We start from the raw sequence: 16,641 nt of genomic DNA on the forward strand, positions 1-16,641 counted from the left end.
TTTGTTTGCAGAAATTTTGATTTCAGTGTTTTACACGTATGCCTCGCCAGCGGCGATGTAAAATGTATTTATGCAGATCTGGTCAGAAAAAAAGTTTGAGAAACACTGTTCTTTGCAAAGGGACATTCAGAAGTAACAATCGTGCGTTGTATTAATGCTGGCCTCACTCCCAGAATCAGAAGGGCTTTTGCAGATTACAACATTCTTCTCCTGTCTGGCCCTATGATGCAGGAATTGTTATCCCCAGCATTGAGCCTAGCATGTACACAGTAACAGTGAATCGCTGTTTTCAGCCGAGGAAACTGGAGGGAAAAAAGCAAGAGTGTCAGAAAATAAGCTCATAAAACCTCGCGTAATGCACATACATATTAAAGTAGCCTACAAAGTAGTGGTGCTGTGCCCTAGGTGTTTTCTCAATATAAATGAGCCGTTGCCTAATACAGGTTATGAGGATCACAAAGACGAGGTACAATAATGGCAGGCGTGTAGAGGTGCTCAACAGGGAATTCTAAACTATGCAAAAGTGAAGCTCCTACTAATTCACTATTTATCATGTGAACATTTTCATTACCTGGAGGGGCCAAGGGTCTTGGCCCTCTGAAAGTTCACTGAAAATCACTGACATGGGCAGATTAATAGAAGAAAAAATTAATAGGAGAAAAGGCATACAAATTTAACGTGTATACATGGGAGCGTTCAGAATGGTGACCCAAAGATAAGTGGAAAATTGTCCATTTTTGTGTTTAGGTTCAACAAAGTATGAACAGCTATGTAGAAATGTGATTGGACAGAAATGGTATAATCCAATGCTAATAGACTGAGTGGGGACACCCAGCAAGGCCCGTCCAGATTCTTCTTGCCCGTCTGAGCACCATTCCTTCCTTCTGGGTATGGGGCAGGAATGGAATGGAGCTCTTATGGCCTACAGTCAAACAAGGCAGGTCAGATCATTTCTTTATGGCCAGATTTTACAGAAAAAGGTGGAGGGAAAATTAGCAAAACATGTTTAGGCTTTTATGGCAGGCTTTAGGGGATAGAGGTTCTGGTTTCTACATCTTGCCTTGAGGAGTAGGGATCCTAATATTTGTGGCTAGCCTGGGGAAATACGGGACTGAGAGACAGGAGTGCCAGAGTAGGGCAGAGAAGAACTTTTGCTACTGAGGCCTCCATTTTGGAGTATTGTGTTGTGAGTCCCAACGACCTCACATAGTTTACGTAATTGGGTATGCCTGGCACAGATACCACAAAGATGAACAGATCATGGAGATCATATTCTCCAGAGGCTGTTAGAGAAGAAAAACATGTAAAAAAAACAAGTATAAATGTGGTAAGTACTGTATTAGAGATATGAACAAGGTGCTATGGGAACACAAACACAAAAATATTTAGTTTTGTCTAAAGCTTTCAATTAAGGCTCAAGGCCTGGCAAAGATGATTCTGTAGCTAAATTCTAAAGGACCAAAGGAGTCACTCAGGAGGACAAAAGAGGAAATTACTAATTCAGTAATAAATTGCAAAGTGCTAGAAAAGAGTTGGGAACCTCGTGAGAAAGTAACGGTATCATCTTAGAGTTTGTAACAATGAAGGAAGTACAAGCAAGATTAGTCTAAAACAGTCTAGAAAATAGATCTCAAAACCTTCAGAGGAAAGATAGAAATGACCCATTGACAAAACATTCTAAAATGTGCCCTTGTTCAAGAAGCATGGGAGATGCTAAAAAATTACATGAGTTACTTGAGCTCAAATAATTTTAGCTATTGATAAAGCCCAACTAACAAAAATCACCAGGACTAAATCTGTAACCCAGTAAGTTTATTAATTTGCTACAGCAAAAGACACTATACAGCAGAGGAAATGTGGCCATGTCTCAAAAAAAAAAAAAAGGAAGAAATAAGGAGTCATTATAGTATTTAGAGAAGAAAGGAGTTTAGGTAAAATGTAAATAAAGCAGTACTTGATAGGCTTAAAGCAAATCAGATCTGTATGTAATATCAAAACTGGACTGAGAAGCAGATTCAAGATTTCAGTTCTTAGAAACACACATTTAAGATTAATGTAGAATATCATTTCTGAAAATCTCTCATCTGAACGTCTGCACTGGAAATTGAGACTGCCTCTGTAAGTCAAAGTGACTCAAAGAGTTCAAATCTGTCAAGCAAAAAAGGGATGTTCTGTTCTCACTGGTAGAATCTCAGAACAACAAACTTTCTAACAGGATTTCAAAGAACAAAATTCCTCGGCACTATGTCCTTTGATAATTAACAATGCAATTTTCCAAGTTCACACTTCATAATATTAAATAAGAAAAACAGAAAATGTGATTTGATGGGTTCTGATTTTTAAAGAATTTGAGCTATTGAGAACAGGGAGGCAGGGCATAGGAAGTTAGTGAATCTAGAAAGCCTCTGGAAGAAATGTTGCGTTAGCCAGCCTCCAAGATTGTCCCTGGTGATCATGGTGTCCTAATATTGATGCCCTCATGGAATTTCCCTCACATCAGAGCTGAGTTTTGTGATCAAAAGAGTATAATGAAGGTGATGCTATGTGACTTCAAAGGCCAGATTATAAAAGGCACTGTGGCTTCTGCCTTGGTCTCTTGGATTGCTTGCTCTTGGGGAAGCCAGCTGCCACAGAGAGCACTCAAAGTGCCCTGGAGAGGAATTGAGGCCTCCCACCAGGAGCCAGACCAGCTTGCCAGCCATGGAAGTGGGCCATCTTGGAAGCAGATCCTCCATCCTCAGTCAAGCCTTCAGATGACTGTAACCTCATGAGTAATCTCAAGCCAGACAGCTCAGCCAAGATGCTGCTAAATTCCTGACTCATGGAAACTGGAAGGTAATGTGTTTATTGTATTAAGTCACTAAATTTGGGGGTAATTTATTATGCAGCCAGTGTGATTTGAACCAAACCTTGAAAAACAGATGGAAAAAAAGAGGGTTCAGAAGAAGATACAACAGGAGCAAAGATGCAGAGACCAAAGCAGATTGAGGAATGTGATTAAGTCTGATGTGGATGGAGGCTGAGGGAGGCATGTGAAATGAGAGAAAAGTTTGAAACGTTTAACTGAAGTCAATTTATGAAGGGTCTGAAACACCAAGCTAACCAGGTAGGATTTTTATTCCACAGATAGAAAGGAGTATTATTGCAGGTTTGGGGAGAGGGTAGTGACCTCAGAATTTATTTAAGAAAGATCACGCTAGTGGCAGTGTGTAGAGCGGGTTGAAGGAGGAACCATGAAGCAGAGGGACCAGTTTGCACACATGAAATAGTCTAGGTAAAAGGTAGTGACCACCTGAGTCAGGGCAGCACAGATCACATAGGAAGAAAAGGACTTTGTGAATTCACATAAAATGGGAATAGGTGAAATAATTAATTCATGGGAAGAAAACGTTTACATTGATTCTGATATTGCCTGACTGAGTGTCTAAGAGGATGATACTATTTACCCAAGGTCAGAGACACGGAAATGGTACGTGCTTATCAGGAAAGGTAATGAGATGCAAACAAATTCCTTACTAGTTTCTCATCACCAAGATAAACTGCAATAGCCTTAGCATCTCACACAAACCCAGTGATGATACAAGCTCTGCCTACCTCTCTAACTCCTATCTTGGCACTCCTCCCCTCTACAGATATATTCTACCCCTACCCCAGGAGATAGATGCCTGCTATTCACTTCTGTAGTCTTCTCTTGAATATCCTATTCCTTCTACCTGAATCCCTTCCTACCCTAACATCCTCACGTTCAACTCAGTTTATCCTTTAAAACGAAGCGTTCATGGTCTCCTACTCTGAACAGTCATCTCTGAACAGTCCCCCCAACCCCTTCACCCCATTGCCAAGTTAATTATTATCTTCTTTGTACTACTACTGTTTCATATATAATTCTATTAATATGAAGTAGGGTGTCTTGGGAGGCAGATCTTAAATTTTTTTTAGAGAACTGCCAATCATTTCTCTGGGAAGGTAAATACCTCAAGCAACTGAGAACAAATCATCTTTGCTTAGAAAATAGTCACTTGAAAAGCCCCTTTTACTGATTAGAAATGGAAGGAGAACAGGTACCCAACTGCACCAAGGAAAGGACATCCTGACAAGGCTGTTTCTTCAAATAGCCCTAGTTAGCCCAAGCTGGCATTGGGGAAGTTTGCACAAGAGAGCCTCCTGGGAGGAAAGAGATTGAGATCTCAACCTCTTCCTTTTTGAGGTTCACCATTGCTAGACTTTCTGATAGACTCAGATAGTCCTGTCTCACTAGCTCAGGGTCCCAAAGAGGAACTCTTCAGAAGGAATGGAAAATCTAGGCCTGATGGCCACAGGGAGAGCTGGTTCTTGCACAGTACATGGCTAAGCCTTGAAGGCCATCTCAATTCAGTTACCTAGGAACTACCCATGTTTTTTGAGAACGATGTCCAAGCATAGGGAAAGCTTGGGAGTCAAAGCTTTCCAGCCGCTCTGCAACTTATGCAGCCAGGATATTAAGGTATGGGGCCAAAAGTGACTTGACTTTAAAAGTTAATCCACCATGTAACTTCTCACTAATCCCAAGTCCAGGAATGCCTTCAAAATGTCTAGTTGACATACCACTCTTTATGTAAGAACAACTATTCATTATAAGTTCCCCCCAAAACAAATACTGATACTGTTGCAAAAATCACAGACCACGACACCCATGGCCATTTACATATTCCTTCCAGAGCACATATACTTTCCCCAAGATATTAAGCCCTGGATCTGGAAAGTTGCAATGCAGAGATCTACCTGTCCTATCGACCTGTGGCCGCCAGACCACACTTTTCTTTGTAAACTCCCCCAAATAAATCACCTTATGCTGATAAACTGGATTTGTCTGCCTCCTTCTTCAGTTTCTTGGCTCCTTTGACATGTGGGGGTCACTTTGCCTATACCGCCCTTTCCCAGAACAGCAGGGGAGCAAAAAGACTTGGGATTGAGGAGAGCCAACTTGCAATGCCAACACCGGCTAATGGCTAAAGGTTTTTGGTAGCTTCAAACCTCCTCAACAGACTACTTGGAAGCTTCAGTTCACTCTTTTGTCTGGAAACAAGTCTGACTTCTTTGGGCTGGATAGCTCCAACAGTTTTTAGTAAATTAAGTGAGAGAGGCAACCTCAAAATTTCCTAATAAAGATCTCCTAATAAAGACCAAAACTGGACAACTAATTGGAAAAATAAATACCATGTGATTTTTACCCCAAACTGTTGAATTAGGTCATAACAATTAAAAACACATATGCCACACAATTGTACTTTTTGTTTCTTTGGGGTAGGTATATCCCTGGGCCCTGACACAGTGTGGGTACATAGCAAGTGTTCGGAAAATGTGTGTTGGCCTGAAGAAATTGATGTTGAGGTGCTAAGAGGAATGCCCCGTGGATGCCTCAAAGGTAACCAGAAAATTAAATTCTAGTGCTGAGGAGAAAGATCACTGCTAAATATTTATTCAACAGAAAATATTAATTAACAGCTTACCATGTGCCAGGAACTAGGGCCAGTGATAAGGAAAACAGAATAGTCCTTGCCTGGAACAACCTAAAAGGGAAACAGACGTTAATCAAATAAATAAATTCCAAATATGATGAGTTTCAAATAAAGATTTAAAAAATATATATGTAGATATAGAGGTCTTCCATATACAAAATAGATGGAGTCTTAGAAATGAAAAAAAAATTTAAAAAGAATAATGGGCAGGTGAGAAGTGGGATATAAGCCTCCAAAATGTCTACATTGGAGGAATGCAGGAAGGAAAAGAAGCTAGAAGAAGAGTGAGAACAATGAAAGAGATAACATGGCGTCTGGGCGCAGCGGCTCAGGCCTGTAATCCCAGCACTTTGGGAGGCTGAGGCAGGTGGATCACTTGAGGCCAGGAGTTCAAGACCAGCTCGGTCACCATAGCAAAACCCTGTCTCTGGTAAAACTACAAAAATTAGCTGGGCGTGGTGACCTGCACCTGTAATCCCAGCTACTTGGGAGGCAAGGCAGGAGAAGCTTGATGAGCTGAGATTGCGCCACCGCGCTCCAGCCTGGGTGACAGAGCAAGACTCCATCCCAATAATAATAATAATAATAATAATAATACTGGAACCCAGAGGCATGTGGATCACAGAATCAGGATAAAAGGAGTTTTCAGGAGGGTATAGGAATGTTAATTGAGACTGCCAGTATTAGAGATGAATTCCTCAGTGAAGCCTCTTCTGTGTTCCCTTTTCCTCCCAACTGTGTCCGCATTGCATCCTGCTTAGGCTTCTGCCAGAGTTCCCATAGTGTTTATTTAAATTGCAGTAACCATCATAAGGGAAAGAGGCAAATCTTATTTTTCTTTAATCCTACATAATCTGAAAAAAAAAAAATTGAACACACACCTTGTACTCCAAATAAAATAAAAAGGATACATTCAAAATCGCTCAAAGAATGAATTTTTTAAAAGGAAAAAAAGATACCATAAAAATATTAGAAGAAAAGATGGAAGAATTTTTTTATGATATATTTATCTTATAATCTTGGCATGGGGAAGACCTTTCTAGGTATTAAAATCCAGAAACCATAGAAAAAATAAATAAATAAATTTCACAACTTAAGTATATTTTTTTCATGGTTACAAACAACCTGTAAACAGGGTAGAAAGAAAACTGTAAGGGAAAACTGCACTTATTTTTATAGATAAGTGGTTAACTTTTCTAAAAGTACCTTAAAATTAGTAGGAAAAAGGCCAAAAGCTAAATTTTAAAAATGAGCAGAGAATATGATACAACTCACACAATAAAAAAATTAAAATGGCTCTTAAGCATATGAAAAGATTATTCTCATCATAGAGATATAAACTAAAACTACACTAAAAATCTATTTTTATCCGCCAGATTGGCAAAGACCCCAAAGTTTGGTAACACTGTAATTTTTGATTACTAGTTCTGAGAGGCAGGTAAATAAATATGAACTCCAGAAGAACAACTGGGCAATAGCTTTAAAATAGTTACAAATGAATGTACCTTCTGACCCAGAATTCCACTTCAGGGAATTGACTCTGCAGATGTATTCTCACATAAGTGAAATGTCGTAGTATAATGCATCTTTGTAAGAGCAAAGAATTGGGAACTTTTCTAAATGTCCATCAGTGGAGGTCTGGATAAGCAAATACAATGGAATATTATACACTCATTAAAAGAATGAAGCAATTTTATATGAACTGATAGGATTTTCAAATATAATATTAAGCAGAAAAAAGCCAGTTGCAGAAGAATATGCAACGTTTTATCACCGTTTGTAAAAGGAGCTGGGGGGGAAAGTAATAGATACTTATTTGCTTATAGATGCATAAAATGTCTTTGGAAAAATACTCATGACATTGATAATGTCACTTGACTGCAAGAAGGGTAACTAAGTGAGTAGCAGTAAGGGGTGGGAAGACTTCACTGAATAAATTTGTACCTTTTAAGTTTTTAACCATGTGAATATATTACCTATTACATCAAAAAACTTTTTTTAATGAGGTGACATTCACATAACTAAATGAGCTATTTTAAAGTGAACAGTTTGGCAGTATTCAGTACATTTACAATGTGGGGCAACTCCCACTCCTACCTAGTTTTAAAACACTTTCATCATGAACAAGAAAACCCTGTACCCATTAAGCAGTCAGTCCCCTTCTTACTCTCACCGTAGTCCCTGGCAACCATCAATCAGCTTTCATCTCTATGGATTTACCTATTCTGGATATTTCACATAAGTGGAATTATACAATATGTGTCCTTTTGTGTCTGGCTTCTTTCATTTAGCACAAAGTTTTCGAGGTTAATCTATGTTATAGCGTTTATTAGTACTATACTTCATTCTTTTGTATGGATGAATAATTTCATTGTATGGAAACATCACATTTTATATCTGTTCATCAGTTGATGCACATTTGGGTTGTTTCTACCTTTTGGTTATTTGAATAATTCTACAATGAACATGAAGGTACATGTATGGGGGGGTATACAACTAGGAGCAGAATTGCTAGGTCATATGGTAATTCTGTGTTTAACTTTTTAGTTTAAACTTTAAAAATTTTATGTTTAACGTTTTGAGGAACTGCCAAACCCTTCCACAGCAGCTCAACCATTTTACCTTCCACCAGCAATGAATAAAGGTTCTAATATCCCCACATCCTTGCCAACACTTGTTATTTTTCATTTATTACTATTATTATAGGCATCCTAATTGGTGTAAAGTGAAGTGGTGTCTCATTGTGGTTTTGATTTTCATTTCCCTAATGACTAATTATTTTGAGCATTTTTCATGTGCTTGTTGGCCATTTGTGTATCTTTGGAGAAATGTCTATTCAATTCTTTTGCCCTTTTATAGAGTTGATTGTCTTTTTGTTGTTGAGTTGTAAAAATTCTTTATATATTCTGGATACTAAACCCTTATCAGATATATAATTTGCATGTATTTTCTCCCATTCCGTAGTTTGTCTTTTTGCTGTCTTAATAGTGTCCTTTAATATGAAAAAGTTTTACGTTTTGATAGAGTCCAATTTATCTATTTGTTTCTTATGCTTTTGGTGTCATACTTGGGAATCTATTGCCAAATCCAGGATCATGAAGATGTATCCCCTAGGTTTTCTTCTTAGTTTTGTAGTTTTGCCTCTTTCATTTAAGTCTTTGATCCCTTTTGTATCAATATTTGCATATGGTGTGAGGTAAGTACCCAATGTCACTCTTTGGTATGTGGATATCCAGCTGTCCCAACAACGTTTGTTGAACCAATTACATTTTAAAATGAAATTTAAATATGAAACAAAAAACCCAACCTTCTCAGGCTTTTCCACTTTAAGAATTATGACAACGTTCTGGGGTCTCATACGTCTCTAGGGCATTATGGAGACCGTTCCATTTATTAATCATCTGTCTGTACTAGCTGTGACTGAAGTGTCATTGACCCAGCCTTCATGGTTCCTTCTATGTCATGAAAGGGGTATGAAGTTTTGGGGTGAGGCTGAGATCTTCAGACTTACGCATTCAGCTGACCTGTGCACCATTCAGCTAAAGAACCCCTCTCTCCTCCAGCCTCTGTCAGGCTCTTTTTAGTTTCCATGAACCTCAGTTTCAGTTTAAGCTTTGATGATCAAAAGTCAGGAAGCCACCTACCAACCCCAGTGAAGGCAAAAAGAAGCACAGGCCTTTCTCTGAATGGGAAAAGAGAAGGGGAGAATTTTAGAGAGAGAATATAAAACCAATATTTCAAGAAATTATCCTGCTACTTGTGGATTGAGAGCCCACCTAAAAGGAATCCAAAAGTAAATAAAAGTCCTACCCTCTTGAAATGAATAATCTACATACCAAAATAATAATAACCAAAAGGGCCACTGTAATAAAAGTTGTGCTGGATCTGTAATCAAAGTACTATAGAAACCTGTAAGAGAGTGAAACTTCCGAGCTAGGGAGTTACAAGGAGGCAAGTTTCTGATGACATGCATTTACTTTTATATTTATATTAATTTTGGTTCTCTTGCCCACTGTGTGCCACACTTGCATGCTCAGTTCATTCATTTGTAAAACTTTGCAGTTATAAAGCAAATTGTAGCCACTATACAGTGTTGTCCTATTCAGCAACTCAGTGCTCAGCCATCCATATGTATATGGAGTCCATCTGTATATCCAATCAACCAGACACAGCTCCTAGAGCTTGATAAAGCTTAGTCTGACTGGTTATTAATTTCAGTAGCACCGTTCCCATTTTAGGACCAAAGTATTGCCTTGAACCCAGCTGTGATTGGATACTTTGCTGAGCCTTATCAAGTCTCCTTCTCAGAAATAGAACTTTACATAATACCATGCCCAGGCTAAGATGCTGCTCCCCACTGTCCTCCTGTCTCAACTGGCCACTATCTGATTCTGGATTCTGTACCACTATGTGCTACCCACCAGAGTGGAAAATTGCTAAAATCTGATGTGTCGGAAACACCGCAATGATGCCAGAAAGTTCTAAAATAAAAAGCTATGAAAAACCAATGGAGTCTTTATTATTTCTGTTTGTGTAATTTTTAAAAGTTGTAATAAGTAAAGTTTTACCGATATAACTATATGGTAATGATACATTTCAGGATCAGAAAAATGTAAATTGGGTTATAATACAATGTGGGTCTAAATTAATTCATACTATATTGTCTCAATTGCCTATGTTATAAAATGTATCAATGATCTATCAGTGATCAATCTTATTAGGGAGAAAAGACTGAAAAACAAAACAGTTTAAAAAATGACTTTTTATTTTAATTTTTAACTTTTGTGGGTATATAGTAAGTGTATATATTTATGGGTTATGTGAGATATTTTGATACAAGCATGTAATTCATAATAATCACTTCAGGGTAAATGTGGTATTCATCATCACAAGCATTTATCCTTTGTGTTTACAAACAATCCAGTTGTACCCTTTTAGTTATTTTCAAATGCACAATTAAATTATTTTTGACTATAATCACCCTGTTGTGCTAGCAAATACTAGATCTTATTCATTCTTTCTATTTTTTTATACCCATTAACCTTTCCCACTTCCTCCCCTCCTACCACCCCCCAGGTGATATACAATTCAGTATAAAAAGGACCATAGGCAAAAATGCCTTAGAAGTTATAAAAAGGAACAGATTCATAAGGGTAGAATTAGTATAAGGAAAATAAATAGCATCGGAGTGTACAACAACATGAATGTGGTAGCCGACTTTATCAGGGTCTTGTTGCAGTTTAACATAGGAGAAAGCCTTGTGTTCTCTGCCTGATTCCAGACTTAAGTTCCTCCATCCTTGTCTTTCATTGCAATCAAAGCTCCTTTTATAATACACAAGTATGATCATGTCAGTCTCTCATCTAAAATTCTTCAGCTACTCTCCATCACATTAAGAATAAAATCCAAACTTCTTAGCGTGAGAGTATGCTTTTCTTGGTGTGGTCCTACCCTAGCTCTTCTGCTCATCCAGCCATATGGATGATTTATCGTCTCCGTATGTCAGGCTCTGCCCATTCTTTGCATTCTGATTTTTTTGTTTGTGTGTTTTTTGAGATGGAGTCTTGCTCTGTCACCCAGGCTAGAGTGCAGTGGCGCAATCTTGGCTCACTGCAACCTCTGCCTCCCAAGTTCAAGCAATTCTCCTGCCTAAGCCTCCCTAGTAGCTGGGATTACAGGCACCCACCACTATGCCCAGCTAATTTTTTTTTTTTTTTGTATTTTTTTAGTAGAGATGGGGTTTCACCATGTTGGCCAAGCTGGTCTCGAACTCCTGACCTCAAGTGATCCCCCCACCTTGGCCTCTCAAAGTGCTGGAATGACAGGCATGAGCCACCACAGCAGCCTTGCATTCTGATTCTAATAACCTAATCTCCCACTCTGATCCTGGTGTGTATTGTCTTTCAAGACTTGGCTCAGTGAATGCTTTCTGTTATGTTTTCTCTAACTTTCTCTACCCTCAAGTCAAAATAAAATCTTCTTTGCTCATCTATAACAGAAATGACAGCTCTGTATTGTACTGGTTTATTTACTTAACTTTTGCATCTCTTAGAGAGTGAGTTCCTACAGGAAAAGTTCTGTTAGTTTTTTCGGCAAAGGGCCAAGTAATAAATATTTCAGGCTTCATGGGCCGGAGAACCTCAGCCACCACTATTTGGCTCTGCCATTGTATCATGAAAACAGCCAAAGATGACAGTATAAATGAATTGGCATTGCTGTTTTCTAATAACACTTTATTTATGGACTCTGAAATTCGAATTCCCTATAGTTTTCACATGTCATGAAATATTATTTTTTTGTTTGTTGTTGTTTTATTGACCATTTAAAAATGTAAAAGCCATTCTTAGCTTACAGGCCACACAAAAACAGAAGGTAGGCCAGATTTGGTCCACAGGCTATAGTTAGCTGACCATCGCTTTAGGAGCAGGAATGAAATGATTGTAAAATGACTACCAAAAACAAACTCGGGATCCAGAGTTCCTCAGTTTTTAGTCTAGCCTGGTGTTCCTGATGAGCTGGATAATATTCACATACACAAATCACAACCAGTTATAAGATATAATGGTTGAGAAAGCCCCATTATAACAGAAACAAAAATATAAAATGTTTATAAAAATATAAAATAAACTTACAAAAAATGTTCAAAATCTATATGAAGAAAATTATAAAACATTCCTGAAACACAGAAAAGTAGACTTGAGCGAATAGAAAGACACCCCGTGTACTCGGTAATCCCAGCACTTTGGGAGGCCGAGGCAGGTGGATCACCTGAGGTCAGGAGTTCGAGACCAGCCTAACCAACATGGAGAAACTCCGTCTCTACTAAAAGTACAAAATTAGCCGGGTGTGGTGGTATGATTCCAGCTACTCGGGAGGCTGAGGCAGGAGAATCCCTTGAACCTGGGAGGCGGAGGTTTCAGTGAGCTGAGATCAGGCCATTGCACTCCAACCTGGGCAACGAGAACAAAACTCCATCTCAAAAACAAAAACAAAAGGATGTTTCAATATCATCAGTATATCAGTTCTCCCTAAGCTAATTTATAAGCTTAACGCAATTTTAGGGGAAAAAAATCCTATGAGGTTTTTTTTTGTTTTTTTTTTTGTTTTATGAAGGCAGACAAGTTCATCCTAAAGTTTACAGGGGAAAATAAACATCAAAGAGCAACCGAAAAGGAAGGGTATAGCCCCACTAGATAGTGAAACATACTATAACCTTTTGTCTGGAACCACCATCTTCCAGTCATTCACCAAGATGATGAACACAAAGGGAAAGAGGAGAGGCACCCAATACATGTTCTTCAGGCTTTTTAGAAAACACGGCATTGCTCCTTTGGCCACACATATGCAAATGCAAGTCTATCAGAAAAGTGATATCATAAACATCAATGAAATGGGCACTTGCTCAAAAAGGAATGTGGCACAAGTGTTACCATGCCCTAACTGGAAGTCTATGAAGTTCTCAGGAAGTTGTTGGCATTGTTGTAAACCAATAAGTTAAGGGCAAGATTCTTATCAAGAGAATCAGTGTGCATACTGAGCACATCATGTACTCTAAGAGCTGAGGTAGCTTGCTGAAACCCAAGAAGGAAAATGATCAGAAAAAGAAGGAAGCCAAAGAGAAAGATATCTGGATTCAACTGAAGCACCAGTCTGTTTCACCCGGAGAAACTTTGTGAGAAAAACTGGAAAGGAGCCTGAGCTGCTGGAACCTATTCCCTATGAATTCATGGCATAGTAAGTGTAAAACAACAACAACAACCACCACAACAAAAAACCCACCGGACTGTAAAAAACAAAACAAAACAAAATACTATAAAGACTTTATCATTAAAACAGTGGGGAGCTAGTACATGAATAGACAGATCAACAGAATGGAAAATCTAGAAATGGAGTCAAGTGCATATAAAAATTTACTATATAATAAAGATAATATCCCTTCTCACTCAGGCAAATATAATTGTTTATTTGTTTTTTTTTTTAAATAAATGGTGTTGAGTTCGCTGCATAACCATTAGAAAAAAAGTTAAATTCCTTTCTCAGACCATACACAGGAATAAACTCCACATGGATCAGAGATATAAATGTGGAAAATAAAATTACACAAGTACAACAAGAAAGCATGGGTAAATACCTCTGTAACCTAGATATCAGAAAAGGTTTTCTATTACTAAAAATTCAAATGCACTAAAAGAAAAAATTGATAAACATAATTATTAAAGATGTCTAAACTTTGGCATGCCAAAAAGCGTAAGCAAAATCAAAAGGCAAATGACAAACTAGAGGACATTATTGGGTCAATAACCAACAAAATTGGAATACTATTGGTATGTTAGAGTTTTATATCAACGTTACATTTGCTGAAATTGCTAACTATACTGTGATTATATTAGAGAACATTCATATTCTAAGGATATATACACTCAACTTCTTAGGATTAAAGAGGCTTCAAATGGCCCTGAGGAAACACACACACATATATAAAAAGAGCACACACATAAATGATAAAGCAAAGGTTAAACATTTATAATTGGCAAATCTGAATAAAGGGCACATGAGTGTTTGTGCCATTTTAAGCTTTGTAACTTTTGATAAATTAGAAATTATTTCAAAACAAAAATATTTCTTTAAAAAATAGAAAATTTAAAGACGTATTAAAGAATACCCATAACAGCCTTATTCATAACATCCTAGAACTGGAAACACACTCAGTGTCCATCAACAAAAGAATGGGTAAACAGATTGTGGTATATCCAGACAATGAAACCTTACTCAGCAATAAAAAGGAAGAACTGCTGAAAAGTACAGCAACATGAATGAATCTTACAAAAACTGAGTGAAAGAAGACAGATAGGCAGACACACACTACTTGATTCAATGAATACAAAGTGCAAGAATAGGCAGAATCAATGTATGATAAAAGAAAGTGGTTGCATGTGGGAGTGGGGTAAAATCCCCTAGAAGGCGGCATGGAGGAAATTCCTTCGGTGACAAAAATGTTCTATATTTTCTTTGGGGTGGTGGTTTTATGGGTATTTACAAATGTCAAAACTCATCAAACTGAATACTTAAGACCTGTGCCTTTTATAGCATGTAAATCATAACCCCAATGAAATGAATGAATGAATGAATGAGCAAACAAGCTAATCATTTTTTAAAAAGAAAGCTCTTAAAGATAAATTCACATGGATAGAATTGCATCTACTTAAACATCCTTGGAATTTGTTCCAGTGTTAAGACCATTTACTTGTAAACTTATGTCCTGAGAAGGACCTGAAGTATCTAAAAATATGAAAGAAAAAATATCTTAAGAAGACCTAAGGTATCTGAAAAATAGAAGGAAAATAATTTATCTCAAATGTCTCTCAAGCAACCTTTAGAATAGTTAAGAATGCCCTGTGGGATTTACAGTTAATTTCAAAACACAACTAACCAGTATGTAACTCAGAAAGATGCCTCTGTTGTTATACTTGGAAAGATTTCTAGATTTTGCCGATTGGAGATTTTGTTTCATATATATAAGGAGTGGCACATTCCTGTAGGACTGGGGCATGTTTGGGCACTATTCCGTATTGGGAATGTTGTCCTGGTCTGCCCACGCTGGGCACCAGGGCTACGACTATACATGCTAGCAGGTTCAACCAGGCTTGGGTATCTCTCTTAAACAGTATATGAAATAATTCATTTTACTCAAGCAATAAAATGATTAGTTCATGTCCTTAATCTGTTTTCTGCTGCTTATAACAGAATACCTGAAACTGGGTAATTTATAAGAAACATAATTTATTTCTTACATTCTGGAGGCTGGGAATTCTAAAGTCAAAGGAAGACATCTAGTGAGAGCTTTCTTGCTGGTGGGGACTCTGAAGAGTCCCGAGGTAGCACAGGGTATCACATAGCAAGAGGACTGAGCGTACTCACGGACTAGCTCAGGTCTCTCTTCCTCTTCTTATAAAGCCACCAGTTCTCCTCCCCTGATAATCCATTAACACATTAATCCCTGAATCCATGAACAGATTAATCATTCAAGAGAGCAGTGCCCTCATGATCGATCCAATCACCTTTAAAGGCTCTACTTCTCAATACTACCACACTAGGAATTAAGTTTCAACCTGAATTTTAGAAGGGACATTCAAATCATAGCAGCTCAGAAATATGAAACTGCACAGTGGTAATAATGTAATTTACATACCTGTGCCATATTTCAAGGATTCTCAGCTATCATCACACTATAGTTTGACAGTGAGCTGCAGCTCCTCTTTCTCTAGGTGCTGGTGAATCCTTCAGCGGGGAGGCACGAGGGTGATGTCGTTTCCCAATGCTGTGGCAGCTCCACCTCTTATGTCAGGCGGACACTGTTGTTCTCCTGTTCTCTTTGCCTCAGAGTGCCACACTGGTCTAGAGAGGAGGGTGCTTCCTGTCACCACAGCTAATATACAAATTCCAGAGGTTCTCATTCTCTTCAGTTCCTCAAGGTTCAATTTCAAAGACACATATTTTATTGATGACTTTTCTTTTTTTTTTTTTTTTTGAGACAGAGTCTCACTCTTGCTCAGGTTAGAGTGCAGTGGCGTGATCTTGGGTCACTACAACCTCCGCTTCCTGGATTCAAGCAATTCTCCTGCCTCAGCCTCCCGAGTAGCTGAGGTTGCAGGCACCCACCACCACACTGGACTCATTTTTGCATTTTTAGTAGAGACGGGGTTTCCACTATGTTGGCCAGGCTGGTCTTGAACTCCTGACCTCAGGTGATCTGCCCGCCTTGTCCTCTCAAAGTTCCGTGGTTACAGGCATGAGCCACCACGCCCAGCCTCAGTGACTTTTTTATTGTTCTAGGATATTGTGCATCTATTTACAACTGATCAAATCTTTGCAAAACAAGAACTTCCATAAGAAAATCTTTGAGACAGGGTCTTGCTCTGTAGCCAAAGCTAGAGTGTAGTGGCACCTAGGAACCTCCCACTCCTGGGTTCAAGTGATCCAACCACCTCAGCCTCCAGATGCTATGACCTTCTGTCTGCAAGTTTCTCTACAAATCCCTACTAAATCGCTGCTGCAGCCAGAGTGGGAAGGTTTTATTTCACAGCTCTCCATGTCATAACATGGAAAGTAAGTATTATCTGGATGGAGTCCTCCCCCAGATATA

General features: G+C 38.4%; 1 long non-coding RNA gene across 1 annotated transcript; it reads right to left on the reverse strand.

Annotated features, from left to right (window-relative positions):
- Nucleotides 1-224: 224 nt before the first annotated feature.
- Nucleotides 225-15,698, reverse strand: LOC117076736. Its single transcript, XR_004434459.1, has 3 exons — nt 15,688-15,698; nt 5,483-5,549; nt 225-302 (listed from the first exon to the last, which is right to left on the reverse strand). It is a non-coding gene; the product is annotated as an uncharacterized LOC117076736 (long non-coding RNA).
- Between the last annotated feature and the right edge of the window lie 943 nt (nt 15,699-16,641).

The sequence above is a fragment of the Trachypithecus francoisi genome, unplaced genomic scaffold (assembly GCF_009764315.1).
Source record: "Trachypithecus francoisi isolate TF-2019V2 unplaced genomic scaffold, Tfra_2.0 Lachesis_group5, whole genome shotgun sequence".
NCBI lineage: Eukaryota > Metazoa > Chordata > Mammalia > Primates > Cercopithecidae > Trachypithecus > Trachypithecus francoisi.